Below are 8,996 nucleotides of genomic sequence, written 5' to 3'. Positions count from 1 at the left end.
GCCCGAAACGTCAGCCTCTCTGCTCCTATGATGCTGCTTGGCCTGCTGTGTTCATCCAGCCCTGCACCTTGTTGTCTAGGAGAACAGGACTACTTAGTTTGTCCTGTAATATCTAAGTAGCATTTTTTGAGGAAATTAGGCAGTTGAAGATTTCAATGTAATCAGATATTTTATCCAGAAGTATAATTCCAGTTATTTTAACTTTGACTAAAAATCAACCCACAAGTGATGAAGGGGCAGAGCTCACAGGCATGATACTTTAATTTCTTGTAGTCAAAAGTATGAACTTAAACACTAAAAGACACAAGCTCTGAAGAAAGAATAATCAGACACACATAACTCAAAAAGCACAATTTGTTGGTAATGTTAATTGTATTTTTGCTTCTCATTTCAGTGACACACATGATGGTGTCCAAATTACTTTTTTTGATTTTTAATAATTTCATTGATTCAGCTTATTTTAATTTTTTGATCACTAATCATTGTTGATTTCTTGGTTTTATGCTTTCAGTCAAGTTATGTACTGACGCTGTTTATTGGTATAATTTCTGGTCATTGAGTCCATTTATGTATTTCCAAGTATATGACAATCCTAAATGTATACCCTGGTCAAATTAAAGTCCAGAGCAGGTAGTGTAAACAGTTTGGAATAATAAACGCTTCCTATTCTGCCCTACATCATCTGATTGAAAATAACAGTTTCAGAAAGGACATTAAACAAATATCCATTGGTTTGTTCAGATATATTAGAAACTCCTATGGTACTTTTCAAGTCAAAGAAATGTTAACTCCTGCAGTGTTGATTCTTTGGCCAGCATGAGTAGATTAGATGAACTAAATTCATTTCAATTTATTCTTTGCAAGACTTTACTATATGCAAATTAAGAGCTGTGTTTCTGCATAGCTACATTCATTATACTTCAAAAATGCTCCATTGTTTGCAAAGTGATTGATGAAATTCTGAGGTCATAAAAGGCATAATGTGAAAGCAAATCTGTAGGTTAACTCTTTTCTGTCTACTTTGAACTCAGGCATACTCAAGAACAGGTCCTCAAAGACCTCGTCCCAGTACAGGCAATAGGTGTAACTGTGGCTAAATATTACAATTCCAGAAAGTGAAAATGTGATTTATTTTCAGTCTTAATGATCTTTTTGCAACAGTAACAGGATTCTCAAATCACTGCTCTTCTGTACTCAATCCAAAGTTATTATCCTATTGAATGCAGAAGGAACAAGTGAAGATTTTAAATGGTTACAAAAAAAATGTTGTACAACAACAGATTGATCAACAAAAAACACCCCCACCCCTCTACCACCCATGTCCCCTGATCCCATCACCGCCTCCATTCTTTTGAAATCAACATAACTAAAAGCCTAACTCTCATTTGCAGTTCTCAAGTCCTGATCCAAGACACAATAGAGTCAATCTGTAGCGGCACTGCACCTCACTCATCTGGAGGAATTGGAATCAAGGACGGGAGCCTCCTGTACCAGCTCCACATCCTGAGGGGACCTTCAGCTGGGACTTCTTCATATGGAGGATGCTTGGCTGCTGCTGGTCTTGGGCATAATGGGACAAATGTTGATTCTCAGTTTATATGCACCTCTGGTACACTGTGGCTAGATCCATTGGTCATGCTTCCAGTGAACCTGTGCAGGGAATATCATAAACAGAATAAATCCTTCGTCATGTGAGCAGTTAGCATTCACATCACACACAAATGAATTAAGGTCACCTGAGATTACTTTCCCTTTAGAGATAACTATAATCAATCTGTAATGATTAATGACATGGTCAAGATTTCTTATCACGAGGATTTGGATTAAGCATCAATGGTCATTGTGTGCAATTTGCATGCAGAATTCTGTGATTAGGTATCTTAAACCTTTGCTGTGTTAGTGCCTGACTAATATAATTGCCCTTTGAAGGGCCTCACATTGCTCACATGTAGAGCCACATCTTTACAAACGAAAGACAATTACTCCACCCACTCTGGGTGTGGTGGCAGCCAGTTTTCCTTTCATTATGCATTAATGATTCAAATGAGGATGGAAGACAACACAAGTCACACTTTGCTTTGTGAGTTGCAGATTCAGCATAATAGTGTCAGGGACCTTCCCAAAATTTTCATTTTCCTTTTCTTCCTTACACTTCCTGCCAACACCACCAGTCCTGAGCATCCATGCTCCCATTCACCTGATTCATTTATATTTTTATCTCCCAATGTTCTCCCGAGCCCCAGACAAACACCTTAAATATGTCAACCATCATGATGCACTTCCCACCTTTATATGTTGAGTTGTCCCACCTCCCAATTATTTCCCCTCTGAATCCCAGCATGCTGTCTCCAATCTCTCACTGTCTTCCCCAACTTGTCCACCACAGCAGTTGCCCCTGATAACCCACCTTGACTTTCAGTGATCGGAGTTGACCAACTCACCTGACCAACTTGGAATGATAGCCAGACTGGTGAGTGAACAGACCCTCTGACTGATCTCAGAGCAGCTTCCCAACTGACTTATTGCTAATCTACAGGATGCATGAGACCTGTATGACTAACCATGGCCCATTCCCTGAATTTTAATGATAAGGGGCTCCTAACCCTGACTGTCCCAGTGGTTGACTGATCATGAGTGAGCCCTAGACTGAGATCAGATAATGCCCCTGACTGACTGTGGTACGACCCTGGCTGATGACAGCCCCCTTGACTTGATTGAGGACTACTCACCTTAGACTTTGTGACATGGCCATTTGTTGAAGCACTGCAGTGTGCTTTCCACGTAAGCTGCTGGTGCATGCTGTAGGTATGATATTGACATAGCACGGTACCGTGCACCAGCCTGTCCACTCCCTTGACTGATAATGACTAGCCTGGCTTTGTGTCCGAAAATGCAAAGCAAGGCAGAGTTGCAGTGAGCATTCATGTGACCACAAAGTGAGTGAATGATAAGAAAGCAAGCTAAGAGTCCTGAGATGCCCCTGTCCCATTTCGTGAGTTTTGTGCTTGTCCCTGTGCGCGATATGACCTGGCCCCAGCATTGTAATGTAAGGTGTCGATGCATTTCAAAATGCAGCTTCAGAGTGGTGGTCTGTATTCCAGGTAAATTGATAATATGCCATGATGATATGGTGAAGTTGGATGAAGGAGCAGGCATAGACTGTACCCTGGGATGATGGGGAATGCTGACCAGGGGAATTAGCGGTGACCTTGCATGTTGGGAATTGTCTCCATCTAATTTCTCTCCATTGGCTAGTAAAATGGAAAATTGCATCTAAATGAGGTGAGATTAGGTGTAAATGAGCTTGTTAATGTATGCAAACAGGCCTTTTGCCACTCACAAGTGAAATTACCAACATGCCTTTAAAACCTTGAGTAGAAAATCACATTAAATGATTTTTTCTGAAGAAGGGTCCCGACCTGAAACATCAGCTTTCCTGTTCCTCTGATGCTGCCTGGCCTGCTACATTCCTCCAGCTCCACACTTTGATATCTATGGAGATGAAAAGCCTTTTTTAGAAATGAGGAGAAAGCAGCCTCAAGGATAGTTCATGTGCAAACACCCAGAGATAGTCCTGCACAGTATCTCAATATGCAGATGGCAATATTGGCTTAACACACCAGATAAGGTATTTCAAACAGCTGCATCTTTGTATAAGGACCCAAAATAATCTCAAAAGGAATCAGCGGTTAAAAGGATTAATATGAAAAAAAAGCTTTTTTAAAGGCTTCTAGCATTATTGAAGTTTGGACTGAGGATCTAAGAAAATGTATAGTATTTAAACAATATTGAAAAATTTACACTGTTACTTTAACTATTTGGTAATAGAAGGACACCATTTAACATTTTTGCTTTAGTCTCATGCTTGTCGTTTGTAACAATATAGATAAAGCAGTGCAGATATTCAAACTTCTAGATCAGAAATTACTATGACCAGCCTCTCTTTTAAAAAAAAAACACTTTGGAATGGAGCTATAACTATTATCATTTTTTGTGCAAACTATAGTTTATAGCTCCAATCATGGAAAAAGCAAGGAAAATTGTGGTTTGAAGGTGGCTTGGAACTTGAAAGAAATTTTGGGCTGAATCTTATGTGGTTTTAGTTAAGTGCCAGTTACAGTAAGTTTTTGGAGGGTTTTTCACTGTGAGGCCTCATGTATTTGCTTGGCATATCTTACCAAATTGCATTAACAACTATATACCTTATCCATATGGTGTCTTCATGTCCAATTCTGACACCACTATTCTACACGCTGTTATTGGAACAACTTGCCATTGCTGGGTTATCCTGGAATTGACCAGTATCCCTGGAGCCCGTGCCATCAGTAAAAGGCTGCTATGCATCCAGACAAGCAACATCAGTCCAGAGCTGCCCTGCATGGTTTGTGACATTTAACCCAGACATGGCAGACAAGGGATATTTAGTGCCCCAATTTGCAAGCAGGTCCCTGGAGGTCATGCAGGACCAGTACAGCAGCCACAACACAGATCATACCAGCCTGGTTTGAGATCGTCACCTAGGTCTGTGCTGTCTCAGCCACTTGGAGGAATGCACAGCAACATAGGAAGAAATTCAATGGCATTCTCCTCTCCGTCACTACCTTCTCTCCGATATCTCACACTCACTCTATCTCTGCTACCGTGCCTACCTCCCACCAAGGCTCATTCTCTGCCACTCTCACTTTTGCCTACAACATCTTCCTTCACTCAATGTCACCCAAACAACTGCCAACTCCACTAAACCAGCAAGCCCTGTGCACTGCCTACTCACTCATTCTTAAGACATCCTTCTCACCAAAACAAAAAGCTGTGCCGCCCACTTTCATCTCGCTTAATACCTCTCTCTCTCCTTCGTTCCAGGATGAAAGCCATCCATGACAGGGCAGAAAGCATCCAGATGGGTGGTGGGATTCACAACATTCAGCTACTCACTCCTTCTGTGAACAGGATTCTGACTCTGACAGCCTCAAGTGGCTGACTGACTGTATCAAAGCCCCTGGACTGGTATCAGACGCTGTCCCCAACTTACTGGGGCAGAACCCCCTGAACAAAAGCTGCTGACAACCATGACAGATGTCCTGCCTTTATGTCTGTACTAAATGGCAAGGCAAGACAGCTATGTTGGTAGCCCGGTGTCCCCAGCTGAGGGGACAAAGCAGAAAAAGGCAATATAAGGCAGGAACCCTGTGAAAATTCATGTAGGCTCAGAGTGAGTGTGTGCTATGAGAGCAAGCAAAGAGCTCGGAGGTGCAGCCTGTTCCAGTCCATGAGCTAAGCGCGCGTCCTTGAGCACATGGTATCCTTACTACAACAGTACGACGTAGTTCCTGGTGCAGGCCGAGGTGCTGCACTGAAGTACAGAAATGTCCTGTAAGTGGATCGGAGATGTGCCATGGGTGTTCTTAGAGGCTGGCATAAGTGAGATGTAAATATCCATGGATGTGGGAAGCATGTGGCTAGCGTCCATAGAGTACGGCCTCAGATGCCGGAGTCTGGTGTCCAAGATGCAGCATGTTGGCTCAGTGGTTAGCTCTGCTACTTCACAGCAGCAGGGACCCGGGTTTGATTCCAGCCTCAGGCGACTATCTGTGTGAAGTTTTCATATTCTCCCCGTGTCTGCGTGAGTTTCCTCTGGGTGCTCTAGTTTCCTCCTACAATCCAAAGATGTGCAGGCTAGGTGGATTAGCCATGCTAAATTGCCCATAGTGTCTGTGGACGTGCAGGCTAGTTGGGTTAGCCATAGGAAATGCAGGGTTACAGGGATAGGGTGGGTCTGGGTGGGATGCTCTTTGGAGAGACAGTGTGGACTCAATGGGTCAAATCGCGTGCTTCTACACTGTAGGGATTTTATGATCTACGATCCAGATGCAGGTTCTTTGGAGCAAGCAGCGAGCTGAAGTCGTCAGATACCTGATCTGACTTTCATGTCGATATTTCTCAACATCTAGTTTGTTCAGCACATTTGGTAAGATGGGAAACTGAATATTAATTAGGTGAGCAATAGCATTAATAAGGTGTTTAACAAAGCATTATCCTCCTTAATTAACCACTGCTTACTTGAAGATGCATAAAAGCTGCAGCGAGTTGCTCCCAATATTGAGATAGGCTTTGGTAGACTTCTAATGTGATCTTGCCACAAATCTCACCAAAGCCCACAATGTTCCACCAATTATTATTAAAAAGTGGTTCCTGTGTTTTTGTTGGTATAATACAAGCCAGCTAAATGGAGAACTTTAAAAAGGATATATATGTAAATTTGAAAATCTGCATTTGTGAAGGTCATCAATAATAGCTAACAGTGTCCAATTCAGCATCTTCCTATGGCTAAATAATATTAAGCTAATTCCTGTGTCTGATAGAAAAACATGAGCTTTAAAAATAACTGTAATATACAATGTGTAATAAGCACACTGCAACATACCAGTATTGAAGGCTAAGCAATCGATTTTGGTATGAGAAAATAGATATGCCTTCTCCACTTTGTGCAGATGAGTGATCTCTCAGGCCTCTGGAATTTTGTACCTCGGTACCCAGTTGTGTTCAGATCTTTCATTTAGAATCACACAGATATTTTTTACTAACAGGAAATAATAGAGCTATTTTCTGTACTAATCTTGTGGCTCAGAGACTATCAGATTCCAGTGTAGTAAATTAGACATTTCTAATTTAATCCATTTCCTCAATTAAAGTGAGTATGTTCTGTGGCTTCACAAAGGGCGCAGCACTTATTATAATATGAAGAGAATTTTAATCTCCATCCTCAGACTTCCTGGTGCCTGTCTACAATTTCTCTTTGCAATTTCAGATCTGCAGCAGCTTGGGAATTTTGAGGCTGCTTCTCTCTGAATTCTGATAAGAGCAGCAGTTCAAATTAGTGCTCCCAGGCCTCAAAAGGCCTTAAAGTTAGGAAATGAAAACCACAGGAAAAGAGCATGGGGCTCTCTTTTGCGGCTCTTATCCAAAAGAATAGGTTTATAAAACAGAGATTCTTAACTTTTCAGGGTGGTAGGATCAAGCAGATGAACCAGTCAATATCATCAAAGGCACAAGTCTTCTTTGAACTGGGATCTTAAGTCTTGAGGTCACATGAGGTTCAGAAAATTGTTGCAATGCTTATCTATAAGATGACTGCCAAGTGGTTTTATAATGTCGTCACTGGAGGATTACATCCAAAACTGCTACAATCAGCCGTTCCAGAACAAAATTTGCTTGTTTGATATCCACCTGATGATGCAGTTAGTAAATGCCTTGCCTATTGTTAAACCTAGCTACAGAGCTCAGGAAGGTTCAGAGTCTATTCCCTATCTATACTTAACTGACTAAACATTGCTGAAGTCATAGCAAAGATGCCATAATTTGTCTCAATTGGCTTGATTATTACATAGTATTTACAGCTGAGAAATAGACCATTTGGCCCAACATGTCTATATTCATATCAATGCAGTTCATGAACCTCCTCAACCCTTCTCCTTGTCTAACCCAAACAACTTATTTTTCTGTTCCTTTCTCCCTCATATACATATCTAGCTTCTCTTTAAATACATTGATGCTAGTCACCTCAATAATTCTTTATTGTGATGAGTTCTGAATTCTAATTTCTCTGCAATAAAGAAGTTGCTCCTGAATTCCAGGTTGGATTTGTTAATGATTATCTTATATCAGTAGCTTCTTGAACTGGTTTCCTGTGCAAGTGGAAATGTTTTCTCCATGTCCACTCTATCAAGCAAATTCTATAATTTTAATAGCCTCTATCAGATCACATTGTATGATGGTAACACATGGGAAGAGGAGGCTGTGAGATTTTCTGAAGTTATGCCAGAAGCCTTGGTCAAGGAGGTACAGAGGAGGAAAGATATGTTTTATCCATAAGAGGAATGGAGGCTCACCAGAGAAACTCCCAAAAGGTAGTGGTAACCGCAGCTGTCAAAGCCAGTATGCAAGTCCCAAAGAGCTGGATGTAGCGCTACAAAAACTTTAATGACCTCACATAGGTGGTCAAGGTGAGTGAGTGCATCTTCAAAAGCTTTATCATTTCCAACCATTGGACTTGACTCAACAACTGTTCATTGCACAACACCCCTATCAATCACATATCAATGATCTCTATTAATCAGGTCTCAAACTTAACATTAAATTGCATCCTCTCTGCATTTGAGTACACACCAGTTGATCACAGAAAGAGTGGAATTCCATTCAGTTGTGGAACATCTCAGGGTTTGTATGCAGTATCTTCATTGTGGTAGGCATGTAGTCAATGACAAGCCGCAGTCGGTAATCTTCAGAAAATCACATGTTTACTCTGCCTATTTCTCCTGGCAAAAAAGAATGGAATGCAGTAAGCCCTCAATGAATAAAGAACCCCCATGACTTTCTTATGGAATAATGGACAGCAAACTGTAAAATATTGCAAATATCTCCAGTTCCTACCTGGAAAGAAGCTGATCCATTAAAAAGATTATCACTAGTGTCACTTTAACAGCCATGGGCAATACAGTCCTAAACCTGTTCTAATGGCTGCAGCAGATGACAAATTTCAGTGAAGTTACCATTATTAGAGCATATAGACTCCATATATGTTGCTGATGTTTAGGTAGGAGAGTATTTTGCTGAAAATTCTAGGCATATGAGTTCCTGGTGATTTAAAGTCCTTCTCTCCTGCCTCTCCTTCCAGCAGCTTGTTCTACTCTGCACATCCTCTAAACATTCTCCAAATCTTGCTATATTCCAAGGGCAATGCTTGATAGTGCAAAAATACCTGGCATGCACGGAATCCTTTAATCAGGACAACGTGAAGGCCAGTATTTCACTTTGAATGGGTTTGTAGGAAGCTGGAGCCAGAGATCTGCTGAGGAAGAAGACACAGATGTGAAAGTGAGTTTTAGTAGATACCTGATCAAACAAAAGGTGAGAAACCAAAAGCAATGATGAACAATGTAGAAGATATGAACAAATATCCTAGAGAGAGTAAGAACTGCAGATGCTGGAGTCAGAGATAA

At 41.1% G+C, this 8,996-nt stretch overlaps 1 long non-coding RNA gene across 2 annotated transcripts; it reads right to left on the bottom strand.

Moving 5' to 3' along the window:
* Nucleotides 1-243: 243 nt before the first annotated feature.
* LOC125482262 lies at nucleotides 244-7,101 on the bottom strand. 2 transcript variants are annotated; one of them, XR_007261590.1, is made up of 4 exons: nucleotides 6,995-7,101; nucleotides 6,422-6,546; nucleotides 3,420-3,492; nucleotides 1,330-1,650 (listed from the first exon to the last, which is right to left on the bottom strand). It is a non-coding gene; the product is annotated as an uncharacterized LOC125482262 (long non-coding RNA). The 2 variants fall into 2 exon arrangements; XR_007261589.1 differs by lacking the exon at nucleotides 6,995-7,101 and having other exon boundaries at nucleotides 244-1,650; nucleotides 6,422-6,572.
* Nucleotides 7,102-8,996: the final 1,895 nt, after the last annotated feature.

This window comes from Rhincodon typus, unplaced genomic scaffold (genome assembly GCF_021869965.1).
Source record: "Rhincodon typus isolate 14 unplaced genomic scaffold, sRhiTyp1.1 hic_rhity00007909, whole genome shotgun sequence".
In the NCBI taxonomy this organism is placed as follows: domain Eukaryota; kingdom Metazoa; phylum Chordata; class Chondrichthyes; order Orectolobiformes; family Rhincodontidae; genus Rhincodon; species Rhincodon typus.
The sequence above is the reverse complement of the archived record's forward strand: the minus strand, read 5'-3'. Positions and strand labels throughout refer to the sequence as shown.